Consider the following 26095-nt stretch of genomic DNA (forward strand, 5'->3'; position numbering starts at 1 on the left):
ATATTTCAAGGAATGTATGGAAAAGAAAATGGTGCACATCTGGCCAAAAATGTTTGTAGAAATTGGCAGTTAAGCCATCAACCCCCGGGGATTTGTTAATTTTAATTTTACTGATAACTGCATCCATTGCTTGAATCTGTAACTCTCCATCACAAGTGTCCCTGAATACTTCTGTAATTTGTGGAATGTGGTGTTTAATACCTTCAAAGAAAGTGAGTGTCTCGTTCTCTGAGAACTTGGAAGTATACAGTTGGCTATAGAAGGTTAGAATCTCTTTAGAAATAACCCTTTGATCCTTGCATAGGTTATTATCAATCAGTAAAGATCGTATTTCATTCCTTTGCTGTCTGTTTTTTTCAAGGCGACAAAAATATGCTGAGTTTCTTTCCCCCTCTTCTATCCACCTCGCCCGAGATCTAACACAAGCACCCTTGGCTTTTCTTGCATACATATCATCCAACTTTGTCTGCAGAGTCAATAGAGTTTGTTTGTCATTATCTGTAAGTGTGGGCTTGTTGCATGTGGCATTCAGCTCCTTAATGAGCTGCAGTTCCTCTTGTCTTTGAGACTTTTTAAGATTTTTACTGTAAGCGATTGAATATTGTCTTATTTTATACTTACAGAATTCCCATTTCAGTATGTATGAGGAAAAATCCTCCATATCCATAACCTCTTTTATAAGTTGCTTGACACCCGTACAGTAACAATCATGTGAAAGTAACTCTGAGTTGAATTTCCAATAACCCTTAGAATGAAATTGTGGTTCAGGGGGTTTTAGTACCAGAGAGATAACTGAATGATCTGTTAACGGAGCTGCTGACATTCTTACATCAGACACCAGTCCTAAAAGAAGGTCTGATAGCAACCAGTAATCCAACCTAGACAGATGACTCCCATTTGGTTGAAACCAAGAAAATTGTACTTTGTTACCATTGTAGTGCCTCCAGGCGTCTTGTAGCGCATTTGAATGGCAGAATTCTTGAAATGTCTTATTCGGTGAATAAGTATGGCCTCTTGGGGGAGACCTATCCAACCATTCATCATTTACCAAATTAAGATCCCCTCCTATTAATACATTTTCACATTGGTAAGATAGTTTGCATCTCTCTATTTCATTTGTCATGTCTTTTAACAAGTCCAAATTCTTCTGTCTGTTGTTGTACCCATACACATTCAGCAAAATGAGCCTTGAGTCATTTAAGTGACTCAAAAATAGTTTTTACCAACTCAGAGTGATTTCCCGCCTCAAAGCCTTCCTATCTCATAATGATCTTGAAATAGTCATCCATGCTTTTATCACATCACGACTGGATTACTGCAATTCCCTTTATCTTGGCCTCCCTCAAACCTCACTTAGACGTTTACAGCTGGTCCAAAACGCAGCTACACGTCTGTTAACTGGCACCAGGAGACGTGAGCACATCACTCCCATTCTGGCCTCCTTGCACTGGCTCCCAGTCTTTTTCAGAATACAATTTAAAGTCTTATTATTTGTTTTTAAAGCACTCAGTGGGCTGGCCCCAGCCTACATCAATGACCTTTTACAGCCCCACTCAGTCCAAAGGTCTCTAAGATCCTCTAACACAGGGCTTCTTCATGTACCTCGCTCGCGGCTGAAGCAGAGAAGTGACAGAGCTTTTTCTGTTGCTGCTCCACGTCTCTGGAATCAGCTCCCACCGGACATTAGATCTGCTCCCTCCATCTCTGCCTTTAAATCTAGGCTAAAAACCCATCTCTATTCCTTGGCCTTTCCCTAACCATCAGCTTATTGTTATTGTTGTTATCATTATAGTTTTATTTTATTTATTTCTTTTTATTTTTGATCATTTGTCTTTTAATACTGACTCTGTACAGCACTTTGGTCAGTGCATGCTGTGTTTAAATGTGCGATACAAATTAAGCTTACTTACTTACTTACTTACTTACTAAGTCCATCACTGCAATCAACCAATGTCCATGTTCGTCTGCCTTCACATACAAGTGTTTCCCAGAACAGTTATTTAGCAAAATTGCCACTCCTCCTGACCGTTCTGTGCCATGACTGAAAAAAATCTTTTCTCCCCATTGTTGTGTCCAAAACGTTTCATCCTCCCTCATAGAATGTGTCTCCTGCATAAACGTGAAAGTATTTTTCTGCCCTTTGCAAAACAAAAACAAAGCTTTCCTTTCCGTGTTGTCTTTAAGACCCCTTACATTTAGAGATGTAACTGAAACTTCTGTGGTAAACAATGACATAAATAAAAGAACGATGGACAAAAAAATAAAAGAAAAGAGCCAAACAGGCTACTCTAGTGGCTTTAAATTAAGCACCTGCCGTCAAAAGTAATGGTAAGTTTTTAACTTCAGCAACGCCCCTAATAAACATTTTCCTCCCTTTACATTTTATCGTAGTCAGCTGGTATACCCGATCACCTTTCCTATTCCTGAATGCGTTGTCCGTTGATCAATCCGAAGGGTCCTCTGAAGAATGCCTTCATTCCCTGCTGTCTCGCTCTTTCAATCTTTGGCCAGAGCGCGTTGCGAGCATCTCGTTCCGCTGTGGTGAGGTCCTCTTTGAAGCGTACCTTCCTCTCGGCACACACCCTGTCATCCTTCGCTTGTTTCCAAAGTGCGTCGCGGTGGGTTCTTGAGGTGAATTGTAAGATGATCTGACGAGTCTTTCCTGGTTTTGGTTTCCCCAGTCTGTGAACAGTGTCCAGAATTATGTCCATTTTGTGTGACCATTCTGGTATCATCCTTGTTGTTAGCTCTGCTACCTCCTGTCGGGTATTCTCGCCCTCAGTTTCGAGGAGCCCATTTAGACGGAGGTTCCATCTTCTTTGATATCGCTCCAATTCCTCAGTTTTTTCTTTCAGCTCCAAATTCTCCTTCTGAAGCTCCCGCACCGCATTTTCAAGCACTTTAGTCTTTTCTTGTCCCTCTTTGATGTTCGCAGCGTTAAACTCCGCTGCCTTTGCGACGTTAGCTATCATGATGTTGTTCTGTTTTAGCTGTGCACCGAAGTCCTCTACTAATGCCGTTAAGTTCTGGATAGTAGCTAGGACGTCCACATTAGACATGAATTCCAGCTGTAGTTTCGGCATTCCCTTCTGTTTCTTAGCAGAGACAGTGACATTGGATGGAGGGCTGTGTTGTCTTCTTCTTACCACAGAGCAAGTTGCCTCCATATCCTCTGTTTCTTCTTGGCGAACATTAACGTTAGCTTCGTTAGCCAATGCTAGGCTCACCTCGGCCCCTATTTCCAGCGTCGACTTTATTTCACTTCCCGAGGCTTTAACTTCCTCGAACATCATTTTTCTGGCTTCGGCTGACTAAAACTATTTTAATTTTGTTGCAATTTGGGACTAGGCTTGCAGAGCATACCAAAGGCTTGACTACTCAGCACGCCATCTTGCTGGAAGGTCCAAACAAGCTTGACCTCGACGTGATTTGAACACGCAGCCTTCTGATCTGGAGTCAGACGCGCTACCGTTGCACCACAAGGTCCCTGAGTACATGGAGAAGTAGAACATGTTTTTAGGCTTTTGTGTGATCACGTTGGGGATAATTAAGCTATTTTGGAGAACCAAATTGAGTCCTCCTCAATCTCCTGTGAGTGGCTAACTTTTTGTTTTTGAAGTAGGGGTACACCATTTTAATGATGCATGTCTATATCAAAAACCTCCAAAACCTTGATTGATTATATGAACCTACATTGATTATATTACTGCTCTTGATTATGTCATCCAAAAATGTTAAGATCCATAACATTATACTTAGTAGCAGCAGACACTTTTATCCAAAGCAACTTGGATAGGTTTGCTTGACATGTGCACTTAAATGTCTGTATAATATTAAAAAGTGAGTAATGTATGAATGATCTGTTCTAAGAAGGCTGAAAACATGGCTGCGAAGTAGCGTGACACAAACACGTCTTAATAGTGTAGCTGTGTGTCATGTTCAGAAGAACAACCTTGACCTGTTGGACAGACAAATGATTGCTCAACAATTTGTTTCTTATAAGGAGCAAAGAAAAAACACATTTGGTTGTTTCAAACAGAAATAGTGTGTCAGGGTAAAGTAAGGTTGTCAGGATTTGTTGACAGTGATGTTAAATAGTAGTAGTTACTAGTTGTAAAGTCAGTTGAGGCAAGTTTTTTATTACGAGTGTGTGTGTTTGTACCAAGTCTACTTTTCATGCATTATTACTGTTTATCACTTTTTAGAAGAGTTTTTCAATTGAGATTTAAAGGCATTTCAAATCGAATGAATGTTCAATAATTGTTGTACAGTAATGTTATTTGGCCATTAAGTGTTTGTTGTATGTGTAGTCTATTGCATCATTTTCAAATTTTATGCATTAAACCTGATGTAATGCATGATGCAAACAAGTTTTGTACACGAGTTTGAATAATTAAAGACATTAAAAGCAGGAACTGCCCCGTCTTATTTGAATGCTATACTAAAGAGGTCCTTCCAGGATGCTGCGCTTCTCCAACATGAACTGATTAGCCATGCCTCCTGCTCACACAAAGCGATCCCAGTCCAAACTGTTATGCATGATGGTGTATGATCTATACACTGTGTATGACTTCTTGGGGTATGTGAAAATTTTGGTTTTGTTTATATCAGTGTATACCAGTGTAGGCAGCAATACTGACATCTCTGTTATAGAACAGTATCCTGTTACCTAGAATTATCACTCAATACTTTTTGCCTTCACTTACTGAATAATTACATAGCCCTGGCAGTAACAACACCAAAACCCAACATGATAGATCTCTGCATGAAATGCAGAACTTGGCTGGAGTCAACTGGATTTATAGGCTTTCTGCTGTCCTCCCTTTCATTTGCATCCATGGACCATGGGTATGAAAAAGTTCCATATCGGTCATTGACAGTACATCACAGTGTACACGCCAGGCGTGTACGGTATATAGCCATAAACCAATTTCTAATGATATGGCTTCCCCATTCCAGAACACCGCCACTTTTGGAAAGCTTGATATGCCCCTGATTGGGGCTATTGCCGCAGTCTGTTGATTCAACCATACTCAAGACCTGTTGATTCAACTGATACAAAAAACAAAAAGTGGGTAATGTCTATTCAGTGCTCTTGTAATCATAGGACACCTTATGCACAAAATAGCCCTAACATTGCTGTCCAAAAAAAAAAAAAAAAGTCCAAAGGCCCTTGAGTATTCAGTACACCATTCGTTTGGGATATTCCATCTGTTAACTATGAATATGCACTGTCTCCTTAATCACTAATGTCAAGATCAGTAAAGTCATCACTCTCAGATGTTAAAAATTCAGAAATGTCACTATCAGAAATATTCTCCGTATCTGTATCCTCTGTTTCAGACGTTTCATCGTCACCAAAGCACTCGTCACCAGTTCTTGAAGCATGTTCTCCTTCGCTTTGTTCCTCATGAAGTGGTTCACTCTCTTCCAGGGTCTCATCTGTACAATCAGTTGAACCTGAAAGTGATGTTAACATTTTGAGCAAGGTGAAAATTTAATAGAAGAAAAATGAAAAGAACTGACTTGGACCTGGATAAAGAAATTTATCTACCATAAACTTGTCGTTTTCTGGAGGATTTCCTGTTCTTTGGTCGAGCTGGGCCACTCTCATCTACTGTCTCAAGATCTGCATCATATTCAGCTGAGCCTGCAAGACAGAACATTGGATTCAATGTAAATGCACTTTGTTCTTGAATTTGAAAAGAATTAGATCAAATTAGAGAAACACTGCTTACCCTTCTGTTGATCCTTTCTCTTGGTCTTTTTCTTGGAGAGACTTGGTGGCAGTTGTGGACATGTAAACCAAATTGGCCGGATACCCTCGTCTGTTCTTTCCCAACCGCTGCCACTGTCGATGGATGGGTACTCTATATTTGGCTGCAGACACTGGTACCATATCTGTGCCTGGAAGTTACTCCTCTTTATGTGCTCATCAGCGCTGCTCTCATCTGGCAAGATCCCTGAACTCGATTTAACCTTCTGCTTGCTGTACATCCGTATTCTGGTCTGCAGAAATTATTCCTAATCCAAACTGCTATCTATTCTTGACCACCTGTCTGCTAACTCCCAATACCGTTTCAGCCCATCTTTTGCCACTTTGGAAAAATCTTCTTTCGCTTTAATGCAACTATTGCAAAGAACACACAATTCTCCGTCATTGGCTCCCTGGCTCAAAAGCGGTTTTGCTGCCATTAGTGTGGTTTACACAAAAGTCTATTGCTTGCCTGCCAACAGCATCACAGAGACTCTGGTGATGCTGGAAAAGAAATCACAGTTATTTATCCCCATTAAAATTTGTGAACTGGGTGATATTTCTATGATTTTAGTTTTCTAAAAACTGGGATTAGAGATAGATTAGATGTCAATTAGAGATAACCAGTTATCCCGCAGTTATCTAATACACAGAAACAGGACATGAAACCTTACATGAACATGAGAATATCATACAATTAATTTGAATTCAACCAACTATGTCCCTTGATCACAAATCACACAAGACCATTTCTCCATGGTGGGGCGCCATTTTGGATTTTCTGATTGACCAAATGGTCAGATTTGCAAAATACCTGCAGAAATGGATTCCCTGACCATGAAAACCTATGAATAGACACCAGAATTACGGCTGTAGTCCTTCTAGAACAGGAGATATGATACTTTGTAGTTTAGGGGGCCGCATATGGCGGCCATCTTGGATTTGCATGATGAAAACACTGGGTAAGGATTTGAAAACCATGGAATCTTATTTCTCTCACCATAAATCATCAATTTAGGCCAAAAAAACAGATCTTTGGACAATTTCCTCCCACACAGAACCGATTTTAGGTATCCTGGCGGCCATCTAGGAATTTTGGTGGCATCTTGGATTCTGAACAAATTTCAAGATGGCGCAAAAATCTTAATTTGATCAGTATGGTCTGAAGTACCAGAATCTGTTGAGAAAACCTTGACAGGAAAAAAGGGCAGTTTTTACCTGGCTCAGCCCTGTCTATATAGGGTAAGGTGGCCTGGGCCAGTCTCTTGCATCTTTACAGCTTTCTTAGCCATTGCAAACAGGCAGAGAAAAAAAAATAAGCCAGTAAGTAAATAAAAAGAAAGTAGAAGGTAGGAAATATTGTCTCATGAAAAAGTAAGAAAAAGAATTACTGCAGACTAACAGTCCAGTTGCTTGTTATAAACATGGAGAAAACCAGAAAACAGGGAAGAATCAGACCAGACAAAAAAAAAAAGAATTTTCTTTATTTTTTGAGCAAAATAACTCTTTCTAGGACTACTATAATGTCACACAGATACATGGAACAGAAAAAGCAAACCCCACTTCTAGCTCTCAACTATCAAACATCTACTCTTATATAGAAAACACAAACATTAAACTGACATATTAAAGAAAAGTTTGCCTTTTTTTTAGTTTTTAAACAAGGGCACCATTCCTGGAGATACTGCAATACCAGATTGATGTGTGGAGCAGAAAGAACAAGCCCTTATTCCAGCTCCTTGTTCTAAAAATCTGTTTAATATATCGTCCTCATTTAAAGAACATATCAGATATTAAACTGATAAGAACAGATACTACACTTGATCTTAGGCAAAAGGCCAAGAAGTGATAACTTGCTGCAGTCAATAGCTTTAAATAAACCACTTCCAAATATTAAACTCCAGAAAGGTAAACACAGCTAGACTCCGCCCCCAACAGCTGGATCCTTTTGAAGAGAGACATCGTCTTGGTGTGTGTGTGTGTAGTACCAGTTCACCCACGCACATTATGCACGTTGCGTAGGGCCCTGCAGGGGCAGACTTACCATTAGGCAAACCAAGGCGGTTGCCTCGGGCCCCCAAAATTTGGGGGCCCCTAACGGTCAGCCCCGTCACGGTAAACACCAAACAATATATATGTAATCTTAATTTGTCTCTGATATTAAGTAGTCAACGATATAAATGGAAAAACACATCAAAATAGCATCAGAATATCGAATTCATGTGTATATAGTATTTGTCCCAGCACACACACACACACACACCCTGATTGTTTTACATTGGACTAGTCCATGATCTGAAGACGTAGACAGGTGCGCGACGGAAATTCAAACCAAAGCAGAGGGAACTGTAAACAAGATGAAGCGCAGTTATGAGAGTGGTCGCACTAAACGAAAAAAAAAGGGGCAAAAAGAATGCAGCTGCACTTCTGAAACTAACTACCTTTTTCAAATCGCCTGAGTCTGCAACCTCCGCTGTTGACTCTGTTGAGGAATGTGTTCGTGTGGAGGAGGCAAACTTTCAAGTAGGACTTTCTTTCTCATATGATTATGATGAACAATGGACATTTGGAGATTAAGGACTTTTCAGTAATGTACTGGCTGCAACCTTTAAAAACTCATACCTCTCTCTTTCTCTACCCCCCCTCTCTCTCGCACACACACAAACACACACACTCTCTCTCTCACACACACACACACACACACTCACCCACCCACCGACACCCCAATATGGAAGAGAAGATAGATAGAATGCCTTTATTGTCACTATACACATGCACAATGAGCTTAAAGCATCTCCAATAACAGTGCAAACAGCGTGTAGAGAGAGGGGAAGGGGGGAAACAGAAAAAATAAATAAATAAATAAAAATAAATAAATAACATAAAAGGGGGGGGTGTAAGGTGCACAGTCAGGTGTATGTGTTGTGTTACATATTATGGAGTGAGGTATTGCACATATAAAGTATTGCACAGTGACAGTCACATTATAAATTATTGCGGTGTGTGTGCTGTGTATAAAGCGCACAGTCCTGAGGTGAATGTGCTGTGTGTAAGGTGCACAGTCCTGAGGTGTGTGTGTTGTGTGTAAGGTGCACAGTCCTGAGGTGTGTGTGTTGTGTGTAAGGTGCACAGTCCTGAGGTGTGTGTGTTGTGTGTAAGGTGCACAGTCCTGAGGTGTGTGTGCTGTGTGTAAGGTGCACAGTCCTGAGGTGAGTGTGCTGTGTGTAAGGTGCACAGTCCTGAGGTGTGTGTGCTGTGTGTAACATGCACAGTCCTGAGGTGAGTGTGCTGTGTGTAACGTGCACAGTCCTGAGGTGAGTGTGCTGTGTGTAACGTGTACAGTCCTGAGGTGAGTGTGCTGTGTGTAACGTGCACAGTCCTGAGGTGAGTGTGCTGTGTGTAACGTGCACAGTCCTGAGGTGAGTGTGCTGTGTGTAACGTGCACAGTCCTGAGGTGTGTGTGCTGTGTGTAACGTGCACAGTCCTGAGGTGAGTGTGCTATGTGTAACGTGCACAGTCCTGAGGTGAGTGTGCTGTGTGTAACGTGCACAGTCCTGAGGTGAGTGTGCTGTGTGTAACGTGCACAGTCCTGAGGTGAGTGTGCTGTGTGTAACGTGCACAGTCCTGAGGTGAGTGTGCTGTGTGTAACGTGCACAGTCCTGAGGTGAGTGTGCTGTGTGTAACGTGCACAGTCCTGAGGTGAGTGTGCTATGTGTAACGTGCACAGTCCTGAGGTGAGTGTGCTGTGTGTAACGTGCACAGTCCTGAGGTGAGTGTGCTGTGTGTAACGTGCACAGTCCTGAGGTGAGTGAGCTGTGTGTAACGTGCACAGTCCTGAGGTGAGTGTGCTGTGTGTAACGTGCACAGTCCTGAGGTGAGTGTGCAGTGTGTAACGTGCACAGTCCTGAGGTGAGTGTGCTGTGTGTAACGTGCACAGTCCTGAGGTGAATGTGCTGTGTGTAACGTGCACAGTCCTGAGGTGAGTGTGCTGTGTGTAACGTGCACAGTCCTGAGGTGAGTGTGCTGTGTGTAAGGTGCATAGTCCTGAGGTGAGTGTGCTGTGTGTAACGTGCACAGTCCTGAGGTGAGTGTGCTGTGTGTAACGTGCACAGTCCTGAGGTGAGTGAGCTGTGTGTAAGGTGCACAGTCCTGAGGTGTGTGTGCTGTGTGTAAGGTGCACAGTCCTGAGGTGTGTGTGCTGTGTGTAACGTGCACAGTCCTGAGGTGTGTGTGCTGTGTGTAAGGTGCACAGTGCTGAGGTGTGTGTGCTGTGTGTAACGTTCACAGTCCTGAGGTGAGTGTGCTGTGTGTAACGTGCACAGTCCTGAGGTGAGTGTGCAGTGTGTAACTTGCATAGTCCTGAGGTGAGTGTGCTGTGTGTAAGGTGCACAGTCCTGAGGTGAGTGTGCTGTGTGTAACGTGCACAGTCCTGAGGTGAGTGTGCTGTGTGTAACGTGCACAGTCCTGAGGTGAGTGTGCTGTGTGTAACGTGCACAGTCCTGAGGTGAGTGTGCTGTGTGTAACGTGCACAGTCCTGAGGTGAGTGTGCTGTGTGTAACGTGCACAGTCCTGAGGTGAGTGTGCTGTGTGTAACGTGCACAGTCCTGAGGTGTGTGTGCTGTGTGTAAGGTGCACAGTGCTGAGGTGTGTGTGCTGTGTGTAACATTCACAGTCCTGAGGTGAGTGTGCTGTGTGTAACGTGCACAGTCCTGAGGTGAGTGTGCAGTGTGTAACTTGCATAGTCCTGAGGTGAGTGTGCTGTGTGTAAGGTGCACAGTCCTGAGGTGAGTGTGCTGTGTGTAACGTGCACAGTCATGAGGTGAGTGTGCTGTGTGTAACGTGCACAGTCCTGAGGTGAGTGTGCTGTGTGTAACGTGCACAGTCCTGAGGTGAGTGTGCTGTGTGTAACGTGCACAGTCCTGAGGTGAGTGTGCTGTGTGTAACGTGCACAGTCCTGAGGTGAGTGTGCTGTGTGTAACGTGCACAGTCCTGAGGTGAGTGTGCTGTGTGTAACGTGCACAGTCCTGAGGTGAGTGTGCTGTGTGTAACGTGCACAGTCCTGAGGTGAGTGTGCTGTGTTTAACGTGCACAGTCCTGAGGTGAGTGTGCTGTGTGTAACGTGCACAGTCCTGAGGTGAGTGAGCTGTGTGTAACGTGCACAGTCCTGAGGTGAGTGTGCTGTGTGTAACGTGCACAGTCCTGAGGTGAGTGTGCTGTGTGTAACTTGCATAGTCCTGAGGTGAGTGTGCTGTGTGTAAGGTGCACAGTCCTGAGGTGAGTGTGCTGTGTGTAACGTGCACAGTCCTGAGGTGAGTGTGCTGTGTGTAACGTGCACAGTCCTGAGGTGAGTGTGCTGTGTGTAACGTGCACAGTCCTGAGGTGAGTGTGCTGTGTGTAACGTGCACAGTCCTGCGGTGAGTGTGCTGTGTGTAACGTGCACAGTCCTGAGGTGAGTGTGTTGTGTGTAAGGTGCACAGTCCTGAGGTGTGTGTGCTGTGTGTAACGTGCACAGTCCTTAGGTGAGTGTGCTGTGTGTAAGGTGCACAGTCCTGAGGTGTGTGTGCTGTGTGTAACGTGCACAGTCCTGAGGTGTGTGTGTTGTATGTAAGGTGCACAGTCCTGAGGTGAGTGTGCTGTGTGTAACGTGCACAGTCCTTAGGTGAGTGTGCTGTGTGTAAGGTGCACAGTCCTGAGGTGTGTGTGCTGTGTGTAAGGTGCACAGTCCTGAGGTGTGTGTGCTGTGTGTAACGTGCACAGTCCTGAGGTGTGTGTGTTGTGTGTAAGGTGCACAGTCCTGAGGTGTGTGTGCTGTGTGTAAGGTGCACAGTCCTGAGGTGAGTGTGCTGTGTGTAAGGTGCACAGTCCTGAGGTGAGTGTGCTGTGTGTAACGTGCACAGTCCTGAGGTGAGTGTGCTGTGTGTAACGTGCACAGTCCTGAGGTGAGTGTGCTGTGTGTAACGTGCACAGTCCTGAGGTGAGTGTGCTGTGGTGTAAGGCGCACAGTCCTGAGGTGAGTGTGTTGTGTGTAAGGCGCACAGTCCTGAGGTGAGTGTGCTGTGTGTAACGTGCACAGTCCTGAGGTGAGTGTGCTGTGTGTAAGGTGCACAGTCCTGAGGTGAGTGTGCTGTGTGTAACGTGCACAGTCCTGAGGTGAGTGTGCTGTGTGTAATGTGCACAGTCCTGAGGTGAGTGTGCTGTGTGTAACGTGCACAGTCCTGAGGTGAGTGTGCTGTGTGTAACGTGCACAGTCCTGAGGTGAGTGAGCTGTGTGTAACGTGCACAGTCCTGAGGTGAGTGTGCTGTGTGTAACGTGCACAGTCCTGAGGTGAGTGTGCTGTGTGTAACTTGCATAGTCCTGAGGTGAGTGTGCTGTGTGTAAGGTGCACAGTCCTGAGGTGAGTGTGCTGTGTGTAACGTGCACAGTCCTGAGGTGAGTGTGCTGTGTGTAACGTGCACAGTCCTGAGGTGAGTGTGCTGTGTGTAACGTGCACAGTCCTGAGGTGAGTGTGCTGTGTGTAACGTGCACAGTCCTGCGGTGAGTGTGCTGTGTGTAACGTGCACAGTCCTGAGGTGAGTGTGTTGTGTGTAAGGTGCACAGTCCTGAGGTGTGTGTGCTGTGTGTAACGTGCACAGTCCTTAGGTGAGTGTGCTGTGTGTAAGGTGCACAGTCCTGAGGTGTGTGTGCTGTGTGTAACGTGCACAGTCCTGAGGTGTGTGTGTTGTATGTAAGGTGCACAGTCCTGAGGTGAGTGTGCTGTGTGTAACGTGCACAGTCCTTAGGTGAGTGTGCTGTGTGTAAGGTGCACAGTCCTGAGGTGTGTGTGCTGTGTGTAAGGTGCACAGTCCTGAGGTGTGTGTGCTGTGTGTAACGTGCACAGTCCTGAGGTGTGTGTGTTGTGTGTAAGGTGCACAGTCCTGAGGTGTGTGTGCTGTGTGTAAGGTGCACAGTCCTGAGGTGAGTGTGCTGTGTGTAAGGTGCACAGTCCTGAGGTGAGTGTGCTGTGTGTAACGTGCACAGTCCTGAGGTGAGTGTGCTGTGTGTAACGTGCACAGTCCTGAGGTGAGTGTGCTGTGTGTAACGTGCACAGTCCTGAGGTGAGTGTGCTGTGGTGTAAGGCGCACAGTCCTGAGGTGAGTGTGTTGTGTGTAAGGCGCACAGTCCTGAGGTGAGTGTGCTGTGTGTAACGTGCACAGTCCTGAGGTGAGTGTGCTGTGTGTAAGGTGCACAGTCCTGAGGTGAGTGTGCTGTGTGTAACGTGCACAGTCCTGAGGTGAGTGTGCTGTGTGTAATGTGCACAGTCCTGAGGTGAGTGTGCTGTGTGTAACGTGCACAGTCCTGAGGTGAGTGTACTGTGTGTAACGTGCACAGTCCTGAGGTGAGTGTGCTGTGTGTAACGTGCACAGTCCTGAGGTGAGTGTGCTGTGTGTAACGTGCACAGTCCTGAGGTGAGTGTGTTGTGTGTAACGTGCACAGTCCTGAGGTGAGTGTGCTGTGTGTAACGTGCACAGTCCTGCGGTGAGTGTGCTGTGTGTAACGTGCACAGTCCTGCGGTGAATGTGCTGTGTGTAACGTGCACAGTCCTGAGGTGAGTGTGCTGTGTGTAACGTGCACAGTCCTGAGGTGAGTGTGCTGTGTGTAAGGTGCACAGTCCTGAGGTGTGTGTGCTGTGTGTAAGGTGCACAGTCCTGAGGTGTGTTTGCTGTGTGTAAGGTGCACAGTCCTGAGGTGTGTGTGCTGTGTGTAAGGTGCACAGTCCTGAGGTGTGTGTGCTGTGTGTAACGTGCACAGTCCTGAGGTGTGTGTGCTGTGTGTAAGGTGCACAGTGCTGAGGTGTGTGTGCTGTGTGTAAGGTGCACAGTGCTGAGGTGTGTGTGCTGTGTGTAACATTCACAGTCCTAAGGTGAGTGTGCTGTGTGTAACGTGCACAGTCCTGAGGTGAGTGTGCAGTGTGTAACTTGCATAGTCCTGAGGTGAGTGTGCTGTGTGTAAGGTGCACAGTCCTGAGGTGAGTGTGCTGTGTGTAACGTGCACAGTCCTGAGGTGAGTGTGCTGTGTGTAACGTGCACAGTCCTGAGGTGAGTGTGCTGTGTGTAACGTGCACAGTCCTGAGGTGAGTGTGCTGTGTGTAACGTGCACAGTCCTGAGGTGAGTGTGCTGTGTGTAACGTGCACAGTCCTGAGGTGAGTGTGCTGTGTGTAACGTGCACAGTCCTGAGGTGTGTGTGCTGTGTGTAAGGTGCACAGTGCTGAGGTGTGTGTGCTGTGTGTAACATTCACAGTCCTGAGGTGAGTGTGCTGTGTGTAACGTGCACAGTCCTGAGGTGAGTGTGCAGTGTGTAACTTGCATAGTCCTGAGGTGAGTGTGCTGTGTGTAAGGTGCACAGTCCTGAGGTGAGTGTGCTGTGTGTAACGTGCACAGTCCTGAGGTGAGTGTGCTGTGTGTAACGTGCACAGTCCTGAGGTGAGTGTGCTGTGTGTAACGTGCACAGTCCTGAGGTGAGTGTGCTGTGTGTAACGTGCACAGTCCTGAGGTGAGTGTGCTGTGTGTAACGTGCACAGTCCTGAGGTGAGTGTGCTGTGTGTAACGTGCACAGTCCTGAGGTGAGTGTGCTGTGTGTAACGTGCACAGTCCTGAGGTGAGTGTGCTGTGTGTAACGTGCACAGTCCTGAGGTGAGTGTGCTGTGTGTAACGTGCACAGTCCTGAGGTGAGTGTGCTGTGTGTAACGTGCACAGTCCTGAGGTGAGTGTGCTGTGTGTAACGTGCACAGTCCTGAGGTGAGTGTGCTGTGTGTAACGTGCACAGTCCTGAGGTGAGTGTGCTGTGTGTAACGTGCACAGTCCTGAGGTGAGTGTGCTGTGTGTAACGTGCACAGTCCTGAGGTGAGTGAGCTGTGTGTAACGTGCACAGTCCTGAGGTGAGTGTGCTGTGTGTAACGTGCACAGTCCTGAGGTGAGTGTGCTGTGTGTAACTTGCATAGTCCTGAGGTGAGTGTGCTGTGTGTAAGGTGCACAGTCCTGAGGTGAGTGTGCTGTGTGTAACGTGCACAGTCCTGAGGTGAGTGTGCTGTGTGTAACGTGCACAGTCCTGAGGTGAGTGTGCTGTGTGTAACGTGCACAGTCCTGAGGTGTGTGTGCTGTGTGTAACGTGCACAGTCCTGAGGTGAGTGAGCTGTGTATAACGTGCACAGTCCTGAGGTGAGTGTGCTGTGTGTAACGTGCACAGTCCTGAGGTGAGTGTGCTGTGTGTAACGTGCACAGTCCTGAGGTGAGTGTGCTGTGTGTAACGTGCACAGTCCTGAGGTGAGTGTGCTGTGTGTAACGTGCACAGTCCTGAGGTGTGTGTGCTGTGTGTAACGTGCACAGTCCTGAGGTGAGTGAGCTGTGTGTAACGTGCACAGTCCTGAGGTGAGTGTGCTGTGTGTAACATGCACAGTCCTGAGGTGAGTGTGCTGTGTGTAACGTGCACAGTCCTGAGGTGAGTGTGCAGTGTGTAACGTGCACAGTCCTGAGGTGAGTGTGCTGTGTGTAACGTGCACAGTCCTGAGGTGAATGTGCTGTGTGTAACGTGCACAGTCCTGAGGTGAGTGTGCTGTGTGTAACGTGCACAGTCCTGAGGTGAGTGTGCTGTGTGTAAGGTGCACAGTCCTGAGGTGTGTGTGCTGTGTGTAACGTGCACAGTCCTGAGGTGTGTGTGCTGTGTGTAACGTGCACAGTCCTGAGGTGAATGTGCTGTGTGTAACGTGCACAGTCCTGAGGTGAGTGTGCTGTGTGTAACGTGCACAGTCCTGAGGTGAGTGTGCTGTGTGTAAGGTGCACAGTGCTGAGGTGTGTGTGCTGTGTGTAACGTTCACAGTCCTGAGGTGAGTGTGCTGTGTGTAACGTGCACAGTCCTGAGGTGAGTGTGCAGTGTGTAACTTGCAGAGTCCTGAGGTGAGTGTGCTGTGTGTAAGGTGCACAGTCCTGAGGTGAGTGTGCTGTGTGTAACGTGCACAGTCCTGAGGTGAGTGTGCTGTGTGTAACGTGCACAGTCCTGAGGTGAGTGTGCTGTGTGTAACGTGCACAGTCCTGAGGTGAGTGTGCTGTGTGTAACGTGCACAGTCCTGAGGTGAGTGTGCTGTGTGTAACGTGCACAGTCCTGAGGTGAGTGTGCTGTGTGTAAGGTGCACAGTCCTGAGGTGTGTGTGCTGTGTGTAAGGTGCACAGTCCTGAGGTGTGTGTGCTGTGTGTAACGTGCACAGTCCTGAGGTGTGTGTGCTGTGTGTAACGTGCACAGTCCTGAGGTGAGTGTGCTGTGTGTAACGTGCACAGTCCTGAGGTGAGTGTGCTGTGTGTAACGTGCACAGTCCTGAGGTGAGTGTGCTGTGTGTAAGGTGCACAGTCCTGAGGTGAGTGTGCTGTGTGTAACGTGCACAGTCCTGAGGTGAGTGTGCTGTGTGTAACGTGCACAGTCCTGAGGTGAGTGTGCTGTGGTGTAAGGCGCACAGTCCTGAGGTGAGTGTGTTGTGTGTACGGCGCACAGTCCTGAGGTGAGTGTGCTGTGTGTAACGTGCACAGTCCTGAGGTGAGTGTGCTGTGTGTAAGGTGCACAGTCCAGAGGTGAGTGTGCTGTGTGTAACGTGCACAGTCCTTAGGTGAGTGTGCTGTGTGTAACGTGCACAGTCCTGAGGTGAGTGTGCTGTGTGTAACGTGCACAGTCCTGAGGTGAGTGTGCTGTGTGTAACGTGCACAGTCCTGAGGTGAGTGTGCAGTGTGTAACTTGCATAGTCCTGAGGTGAGTGTGCTGTGTGTAAGGTGCACAGTCCTGAGGTGAGTGTGCTGTGTGTAACGTGCACAGTCCTGAGGTGAGTGTGCAGTGTGTAACTTGCAGAGTCCTGAGGTGAGTGTGCTGTGTGTAAGGTGCACAGTCCTGAGGTGAGTGTGCTGTGTGTAACGTGCACAGTCCTGAGGTGAGTGTGCTGTGTGTAACGTGCACAGTCCTGAGGTGAGTGTGCTGTGTGTAACGTGCACAGTCCTGAGGTGAGTGTGCTGTGTGTAACGTGCACAGTCCTGAGGTGAGTGTGCTGTGTGTAACGTGCACAGTCCTGAGGTGAGTGTGCTGTGTGTAACGTGCACAGTCCTGAGGTGAGTGTGCTGTGTGTAAGGTGCACAGTCCTGAGGTGTGTGTGCTGTGTGTAAGGTGCACAGTCCTGAGGTGTGTGTGCTGTGTGTAAGGTGCACAGTCCTGAGGTGTGTGTGCTGTGTGTAACGTGCACAGTCCTGAGGTGAGTGTGCTGTGTGTAACGTGCACAGTCCTGAGGTGAGTGTGCTGTGTGTAACGTGCACAGTCCTGAGGTGAGTGTGCTGTGTGTAAGGTGCACAGTCCTGAGGTGAGTGTGCTGTGTGTAACGTGCACAGTCCTGAGGTGAGTGTGCTGTGTGTAACGTGCACAGTCCTGAGGTGAGTGTGCTGTGGTGTAAGGCGCACAGTCCTGAGGTGAGTGTGTTGTGTGTACGGCGCACAGTCCTGAGGTGAGTGTGCTGTGTGTAACGTGCACAGTCCTGAGGTGAGTGTGCTGTGTGTAAGGTGCACAGTCCAGAGGTGAGTGTGCTGTGTGTAACGTGCACAGTCCTTAGGTGAGTGTGCTGTGTGTAACGTGCACAGTCCTGAGGTGAGTGTGCTGTGTGTAACGTGCACAGTCCTGAGGTGAGTGTGCTGTGTGTAACGTGCACAGTCCTGAGGTGAGTGTGCAGTGTGTAACTTGCATAGTCCTGAGGTGAGTGTGCTGTGTGTAAGGTGCACAGTCCTGAGGTGAGTGTGCTGTGTGTAACGTGCACAGTCCTGAGGTGAGTGTGCTGTGTGTAACGTGCACAGTCCTGAGGTGAGTGTGCTGTGTGTAACGTGCACAGTCCTGAGGTGAATGTGCTGTGTGTAACGTGCACAGTCCTGAGGTGAGTGTGCTGTGTGTAACGTGCACAGTCCTGAGGTGAGTGTGCTGTGTGTAACGTGCACAGTCCTGAGGTGAGTGTGCTGTGTGTAACGTGCACAGTCCTGAGGTGAGTGTGCTGTGTGTAAGGTGCACAGTCCTGAGGTGAGTGTGCTGTGTGTAACGTGCACAGTCCTGAGGTGAGTGTGCTGTGTGTAACGTGCACAGTCCTGAGGTGTGTGTGCTGTGTGTAACGTGCACAGTCCTGAGGTGAGTGAGCTGTGTGTAACGTGCACAGTCCTGAGGTGAGTGTGCTGTGTGTAACGTGCACAGTCCTGAGGTGAGTGTGCTGTGTGTAACGTGCACAGTCCTGAGGTGAGTGTGCTGTGTTTAACGTGCACAGTCCTGAGGTGAGTGTGCTGTGTGTAACGTGCACAGTCCTGAGGTGAGTGTGCTGTGTGTAACGTGCACAGTCCTGAGGTGAGTGTGCTGTGTGTAACGTGCACAGTCCTGAGGTGAGTGTGCAGTGTGTAACGTGCACAGTCCTGAGGTGAGTGTGCTGTGTGTAACGTGCACAGTCCTGAGGTGAATGTGCTGTGTGTAACGTGCACAGTCCTGAGGTGAGTGTGCTGTGTGTAACGTGCAGAGTCCTGAGGTGAGTGTGCTGTGTGTAAGGTGCACAGTCCTGAGGTGAGTGTGCTGTGTGTAAGGTGCACAGTCCTGAGGTGAGTGTGCTGTGTGTAACGTGCACAGTCCTGAGGTGAGTGTGCAGTGTGTAACGTGCACAGTCCTGAGGTGAGTGTGCTGTGTGTAACGTGCACAGTCCTGAGGTGAGTGTGCTGTGTGTAACGTGCACAGTCCTGAGGTGAGTGTGCTGTGTGTAACGTGCACAGTCCTGAGGTGAGTGTGCTGTGTGTAAGGTGCACAGTCCTGAGGTGTGTGTGCTGTGTGTAAGGTGCACAGTCCTGAGGTGTGTGTGCTGTGTGTAAGGTGCACAGTCCTGAGGTGTGTGTGCTGTGTGTAACGTGCACAGTCCTGAGGTGAGTGTGCTGTGTGTAACGTGCACAGTCCTGAGGTGAGTGTGCTGTGTGTAACGTGCACAGTCCTGAGGTGAGTGTGCTGTGTGTAAGGTGCACAGTCCTGAGGTGAGTGTGCTGTGTGTAACGTGCACAGTCCTGAGGTGAGTGTGCTGTGTGTAACGTGCACAGTCCTGAGGTGAGTGTGCTGTGGTGTAAGGCGCACAGTCCTGAGGTGAGTGTGTTGTGTGTACGGCGCACAGTCCTGAGGTGAGTGTGCTGTGTGTAACGTGCACAGTCCTGAGGTGAGTGTGCTGTGTGTAAGGTGCACAGTCCAGAGGTGAGTGTGCTGTGTGTAACGTGCACAGTCCTTAGGTGAGTGTGCTGTGTGTAACGTGCACAGTCCTGAGGTGAGTGTGCTGTGTGTAACGTGCACAGTCCTGAGGTGAGTGTGCTGTGTGTAACGTGCACAGTCCTGAGGTGAGTGTGCAGTGTGTAACTTGCATAGTCCTGAGGTGAGTGTGCTGTGTGTAAGGTGCACAGTCCTGAGGTGAGTGTGCTGTGTGTAACGTGCACAGTCCTGAGGTGAGTGTGCTGTGTGTAACGTGCACAGTCCTGAGGTGAGTGTGCTGTGTGTAACGTGCACAGTCCTGAGGTGAATGTGCTGTGTGTAACGTGCACAGTCCTGAGGTGAGTGTGCTGTGTGTAACGTGCACAGTCCTGAGGTGAGTGTGCTGTGTGTAACGTGCACAGTCCTGAGGTGAGTGTGCTGTGTGTAACGTGCACAGTCCTGAGGTGAGTGTGCTGTGTGTAAGGTGCACAGTCCTGAGGTGAGTGTGCTGTGTGTAACGTGCACAGTCCTGAGGTGAGTGTGCTGTGTGTAACGTGCACAGTCCTGAGGTGTGTGTGCTGTGTGTAACGTGCACAGTCCTGAGGTGAGTGAGCTGTGTGTAACGTGCACAGTCCTGAGGTGAGTGTGCTGTGTGTAACGTGCACAGTCCTGAGGTGAGTGTGCTGTGTGTAACGTGCACAGTCCTGAGGTGAGTGTGCTGTGTTTAACGTGCACAGTCCTGAGGTGAGTGTGCTGTGTGTAACGTGCACAGTCCTGAGGTGAGTGTGCTGTGTGTAACGTGCACAGTCCTGAGGTGAGTGTGCTGTGTGTAACGTGCACAGTCCTGAGGTGAGTGTGCAGTGTGTAACGTGCACAGTCCTGAGGTGAGTGTGCTGTGTGTAACGTGCACAGTCCTGAGGTGAATGTGCTGTGTGTAACGTGCACAGTCCTGAGGTGAGTGTGCTGTGTGTAACGTGCACAGTCTTGAGGTGAGTGTGCTGTGTGTAAGGTGCATAGTCCTGAGGTGAGTGTGCTGTGTGTAACGTGCACAGTCCTGAGGTGAGTGTGCTGTGTGTAACGTGCACAGTCCTGAGGTGAGTGAGCTGTGTGTAAGGTGCACAGTCCTGAGGTGTGTGTGCTGTGTGTAAGGTGCACAGTCCTGAGGTGTGTGTGCTGTGTGTAACGTGCACAGTCCTGAGGTGTGTGTGCTGTGTGTAAGGTGCACAGTGCTGAGGTGTGTGTGCTGTGTGTAACGTTCACAGTCCTGAGGTGAGTGTGCTGTGTGTAACGTGCACAGTCCTGAGGTGAGTGTGCAGTGTGTAACTTGCATAGTCCTGAGGTGAGTGTGCTGTGTGTAAGGTGCACAGTCCTGAGGTGAGTGTGCTGTGTGTAACGTGCACAGTCCTGAGGTGAGTGTGCTGTGTGTAACGTGCACAGTCCTGAGGTGAGTGTGCTGTGTGTAACGTGCACAGTCCTGAGGTGAGTGTGCTGTGTGTAACGTGCACAGTCCTGAGGTGAGTGTGCTGTGTGTAACGTGCACAGTCCTGAGGTTAGTGTGCTGTGTGTAACGTGCACAGTCCTGAGGTGAGTGTGCTGTGTGTAAGGTGCACAGTCCTGAGGTGTGTGTGCTGTGTGTAAGGTGCACAGTCCTGAGGTGTGTGTGCTGTGTGTGAGGTGCACAGTCCTGAGGTGTGTGTGCTGTGTGTAACGTGCACAGTCCTGAGGTGAGTGTGCTGTGTGTAACGTGCACAGTCCTGAGGTGAGTGTGCTGTGTGTAACGTGCACAGTCCTGAGGTGAGTGTGCTGTGTGTAAGGTGCACAGTCCTGAGGTGAGTGTGCTGTGTGTAAAGTGCACAGTCCTGAGGTGAGTGTGCTGTGTGTAACGTGCACAGTCCTGAGGTGAGTGTGCTGTGGTGTAAGGCGCACAGTCCTGAGGTGAGTGTGTTGTGTGTACGGCGCACAGTCCTGAGGTGAGTGTGCTGTGTGTAACGTGCACAGTCCTGAGGTGAGTGTGCTGTGTGTAAGGTGCACAGTCCTGAGGTGAGTGTGCTGTGTGTAACGTGCACAGTCCTTAGGTGAGTGTGCTGTGTGTAACGTGCACAGTCCTGAGGTGAGTGTGCTGTGTGTAACGTGCACAGTCCTGAGGTGAGTGTGCTGTGTGTAACGTGCACAGTCCTGATGTGTGTGTGCTGTGTGTAGGGTGCACAGTCCTGAGGTGTGTGTGCTGTGTGTATGGTGCACAGTCCTGAGGTGTGTGTGCTGTGTGTAGGGTGCACAGTCCTGTGGTGTGTGTGCTGTGTGTAGGGTGCACAGTCCTGACGTGTGTGTGCTGTGTGTAAGGTGCACAGTCCTGAGGTGTGTGTGCTGTGTGTAAGGTGCACAGTCCTGAGGTGTGTGTGCTGTGTGTAAGGTGCACAGTCCTGAGGTGTGTGTGCTGTGTGTAATGTGCACAGTCCTGAGGTGAGTGTGCTGTGTGTAAGGTGCACAGTCCTGAGGTGTGTGTGCTGTGTGTAAGGTGCACAGTCCTGAGGTGTGTGTGCTGTGTGTAAGGTGCACAGTCCTGAGGTGAGTGTGCTGTGTGTAAGGTGCACAGTCCTGAGGTGTGTGTGCTGTGTGTAACGTGCACAGTCCTGAGGTGAGTGTGCTGTGTGTAACGTGCACAGTCCTGAGGTGAGTGTGCTGTGTGTAAGGTGCACAGTCCTGAGGTGAGTGTGCTGTGTGTAACGTGCACAGTCCTGAGGTGAGTGTGCTGTGTGTAACGTGCACAGTCCTGAGGTGAGTGTGCTGTGTGTAACGTGCACAGTCCTGAGGTGAGTGTGCTGTGTGTAACGTGCACAGTCCTGAGGTGAGTGTGCTGTGTGTAAGGTGCACAGTCCTGAGGTGAGTGTGCTGTGTGTAACGTGCACAGTCCTGAGGTGAGTGTGCTGTGTGTAACGTGCACAGTCCTGAGGTGAGTGTGCTGTGTGTAACGTGCACAGTCCTGAGGTGAGTGTGCTGTGTGTAACGTGCACAGTCCTGAGGTGAGTGTGCTGTGTGTAACGTGCACAGTCCTGAGGTGAGTGTGCTGTGTGTAACGTGCACAGTCCTGAGGTGAGTGTGCTGTGTGTAAGGTGCACAGTCCTGAGGTGAGTGTGCTGTGTGTAACGTGCACAGTCCTGAGCTGAGTGTGCTGTGTGTAACGTGCACAGTCCTGAGGTGTGTGTGCTGTGTGTAACGTGCACAGTCCTGAGGTGAGTGAGCTGTGTGTAACGTGCACAGTCCTGAGGTGAGTGTGCTGTGTGTAACGTGCACAGTCCTGAGGGGAGTGTGCTGTGTGTAACGTGCACAGTCCTGAGGTGAGTGTGCTGTGTGTAACGTGCACAGTCCTGAGGTGAGTGTGCTGTGTGTAACGTGCACAGTCCTGAGGTGTGTGTGCTGTGTGTAACGTGCACAGTCCTGAGGTGAGTGAGCTGTGTGTAACGTGCACAGTCCTGAGGTGAGTGTGCTGTGTGTAACGTGCACAGTCCTGAGGTGAGTGTGCTGTGTGTAACGTGCACAGTCCTGAGGTGAGTGTGCAGTGTGTAACGTGCACAGTCCTGAGGTGAGTGTGCTGTGTGTAACGTGCACAGTCCTGAGGTGAATGTGCTGTGTGTAACGTGCACAGTCCTGAGGTGAGTGTGCTGTGTGTAACGTGCACAGTCCTGAGGTGAGTGTGCTGTGTGTAAGGTGCACAGTCCTGAGGTGAGTGTGCTGTGTGTAACGTGCACAGTCCTGAGGTGAGTGTGCTGTTTGTAACGTGCACAGTCCTGAGGTGAGTGAGCTGTGTGTAAGGTGCACAGTCCTGAGGTGTGTGTGCTGTGTGTAAGGTGCACAGTCCTGAGGTGTGTGTGCTGTGTGTAACGTGCACAGTCCTGAGGTGTGTGTGCTGTGTGTAAGGTGCACAGTGCTGAGGTGTGTGTGCTGTGTGTAAGGTGCACACTGCTGAGGTGTGTGTGCTGTGTGTAACGTTCACAGTCCTGAGGTGAGTGTGCTGTGTGTAACGTGCACAGTCCTGAGGTGAGTGTGCTGTGTGTAACGTGCACAGTCCTGAGGTGAGTGTGCTGTGTGTAACGTGCACAGTCCTGAGGTGTGTGTGCTGTGTGTAAGGTGCACAGTGCTGAGGTGTGTGTGCTGTGTGTAACGTTCACAGTCCTGAGGTGAGTGTGCTGTGTGTAACGTGCACAGTCCTGAGGTGAGTGTGCAGTGTGTAACTTGCATAGTCCTGAGGTCAGTGTGCTGTGTGTAAGGTGCACAGTCCTGAGGTGAGTGTGCTGTGTGTAACGTGCACAGTCCTGAGGTGAGTGTGCTGTGTGTAACGTGCACAGTCCTGAGGTGAGTGTGCTGTGTGTAACGTGCACAGTCCTGAGGTGAGTGTGCTGTGTGTAACGTGCACAGTCCTGAGGTGAGTGTGCTGTGTGTAACGTGCACAGTCCTGAGGTGAGTGTGCTGTGTGTAAGGTGCACAGTCCTGAGGTGTGTGTGCTGTGTGTAAGGTGCACAGTCCTGAGGTGTGTGTGCTGTGTGTAAGGTGCACAGTCCTGAGGTGTGTGTGCTGTGTGTAACGTGCACAGTCCTGAGGTGAGTGTGCTGTGTGTAACGTACACAGTCCTGAGGTGAGTGTGCTGTGTGTAACGTGCACAGTCCTGAGGTGAGTGTGCTGTGTGTAAGGTGCACAGTCCTGAGGTGAGTGTGCTGTGTGTAACGTGCACAGTCCTGAGGTGAGTGTGCTGTGTGTAACGTGCACAGTCCTGAGGTGAGTGTGCTGTGGTGTAAGGCGCACAGTCCTGAGGTGTGTGTGTTGTGTGTACGGCGCACAGTCCTGAGGTGAGTGTGCTGTGTGTAACGTGCACAGTCCTGAGGTGAGTGTGCTGTGTGTAAGGTGCACAGTCCTGAGGTGAGTGTGCTGTGTGTAACGTGCACAGTCCTTAGGTGAGTGTGCTGTGTGTAACGTGCACAGTCCTGAGGTGAGTGTGCTGTGTGTAACGTGCACAGTCCTGAGGTGAGTGTGCTGTGTGTAACGTGCACAGTCCTGATGTGTGTGAGCTGTGTGTAGGGTGCACAGTCCTGAGGTCTGTGTGCTGTGTGTATGGTGCACAGTCCTGAGGTGTGTGTGCTGTGTGTAGGGTGCACAGTCCTGAGGTGTGTGTGCTGTGTGTAGGGTGCACAGTCCTGACGTGTGTGTGCTGTGTGTAAGGTGCACAGTCCTGAGGTGTGTGTGCTGTGTGTAAGGTGCACAGTCCTGAGGTGTGTGTGCTGTGTGTAAGGTGCCCAGTCCTGAGGTGTGTGTGCTGTGTGTAATGTGCACAGTCCTGAGGTGAGTGTGCTGTGTGTAAGGTGCACAGTCCTGAGGTGTGTGTGTTGTGTGTAAGGTGCACAGTCCTGAGGTGTGTGTGTTGTGTGTAAGGTGCACAGTCCTGAGGTGTGTGTGCTGTGTGTAAGGTGCACAGTCCTGAGGTGAGTGTGCTGTGTGTAAGGTGCACAGTCCTGAGGTGTGTGTGCTGTGTGTAACGTGCACAGTCCTGAGGTGAGTGTGCTGTGTGTAACGTGCACAGTCCTGAGGTGAGTGTGCTGTGTGTAACGTGCACAGTCCTGAGGTGAGTGTGCTGTGTGTAACGTGCACAGTCCTGAGGTGAGTGTGCTGTGTGTAAGGTGCACAGTCCTGAGGTGAGTGTGCTGTGTGTAACGTGCACAGTCCTGAGGTGAGTGTGCTGTGTGTAACGAGCACAGTCCTGAGGTGAGTGTGCTGTGTGTAACGTGCACAGTCCTGAGGTGAGTGTGCTGTGTGTAAGGTGCACAGTCCTGAGGTGTGTGTGCTGTGTGTAAGGTGCACAGTCCTGAGGTGTGTGTGCTGTGTGTAAGGTGCACAGTCCTGAGGTGTGTGTGCTGTGTGTAATGTGCACAGTCCTGAGGTGAGTGTGCTGTGTGTAACGTGCACAGTCCTGAGGTGAGTGTGCTGTGTGTAACGTGCACAGTCCTGAGGTGATTGTGCTGTGTGTAAGGTGCACAGTCCTGAGGTGAGTGTGCTGTGTGTAATGTGCACAGTCCTGAGGTGAGTGTGCTGTGTGTAACGTGCACAGTCCTGAGGTGAGTGTGCTGTGTGTAACGTGCACAGTCCTGAGGTGAGTGTGCTGTGTGTAACGTGCACAGTCCTGAGGTGAGTGTGCTGTGTGTAACGTGCACAGTCCTGAGGTGAGTGTGCTGTGTGTAAGGTGCACAGTCCTGAGGTGAGTGTGCTGTGTGTAACGTGCACAGTCCTGAGGTGAGTGTGCTGTGTGTAACGTGCACAGTCCTGAGGTGAGTGTGCTGTGGTGTAAGGCGCACAGTCCTGAGGTGAGTGTGTTGTGTGTACGGCGCACAGTCCTGAGGTGAGTGTGCTGTGTGTAACGTGCACAGTCCTGAGGTGAGTGTGCTGTGTGTAAGGTGCACAGTCCTGAGGTGAGTGTGCTGTGTGTAACGTGCACAGTCCTTAGGTGAGTGTGCTGTGTGTAACGTGCACAGTCCTGAGGTGAGTGTGCTGTGTGTAACGTGCACAGTCCTGAGGTGAGTGTGCTGTGTGTAACGTGCACAGTCCTGATGTGTGTGTGCTGTGTGTAGGGTGCACAGTCCTGAGGTGTGTGTGCTGTGTGTATGGTGCACAGTCCTGAGGTGTGTGTGCTGTGTGTAGGGTGCACAGTCCTGTGGTGTGTGTGCTGTGTGTAGGGTGCACAGTCCTGACGTGTGTGTGCTGTGTGTAAGGTGCACAGTCCTGAGGTGTGTGTGCTGTGTGTAAGGTGCACAGTCCTGAGGTGTGTGTGCTGTGTGTAAGGTGCACAGTCCTGAGGTGTGTGTGCTGTGTGTAATGTGCACAGTCCTGAGGTGAGTGTGCTGTGTGTAAGGTGCACAGTCCTGAGGTGTGTGTGCTGTGTGTAAGGTGCACAGTCCTGAGGTGTGTGTGCTGTGTGTAAGGTGCACAGTCCTGAGGTGAGTGTGCTGTGTGTAAGGTGCACAGTCCTGAGGTGTGTGTGCTGTGTGTAACGTGCACAGTCCTGAGGTGAGTGTGCTGTGTGTAACGTGCACAGTCCTGAGGTGAGTGT

At 49.3% G+C, this 26095-nt stretch overlaps 2 non-coding genes across 2 annotated transcripts; both read right to left on the minus strand.

Moving 5' to 3' along the window:
• Positions 1-3414: 3414 nt before the first annotated feature.
• trnaw-cca (transfer RNA tryptophan (anticodon CCA)) lies at positions 3415-3486 on the minus strand. Its single transcript has one exon. It is a non-coding gene; the product is annotated as a tRNA-Trp (tRNA).
• Positions 3487-7414: 3928 nt separating this feature from the next.
• LOC132897150 (U2 spliceosomal RNA) lies at positions 7415-7605 on the minus strand. The gene has a single exon (XR_009656254.1). It is a non-coding gene; the product is annotated as a U2 spliceosomal RNA (small nuclear RNA).
• Positions 7606-26095: the final 18490 nt, after the last annotated feature.

This window comes from Neoarius graeffei, chromosome 1 (assembly GCF_027579695.1).
Source record: "Neoarius graeffei isolate fNeoGra1 chromosome 1, fNeoGra1.pri, whole genome shotgun sequence".
In the NCBI taxonomy this organism is placed as follows: Eukaryota; Metazoa; Chordata; class Actinopteri; order Siluriformes; family Ariidae; genus Neoarius; species Neoarius graeffei.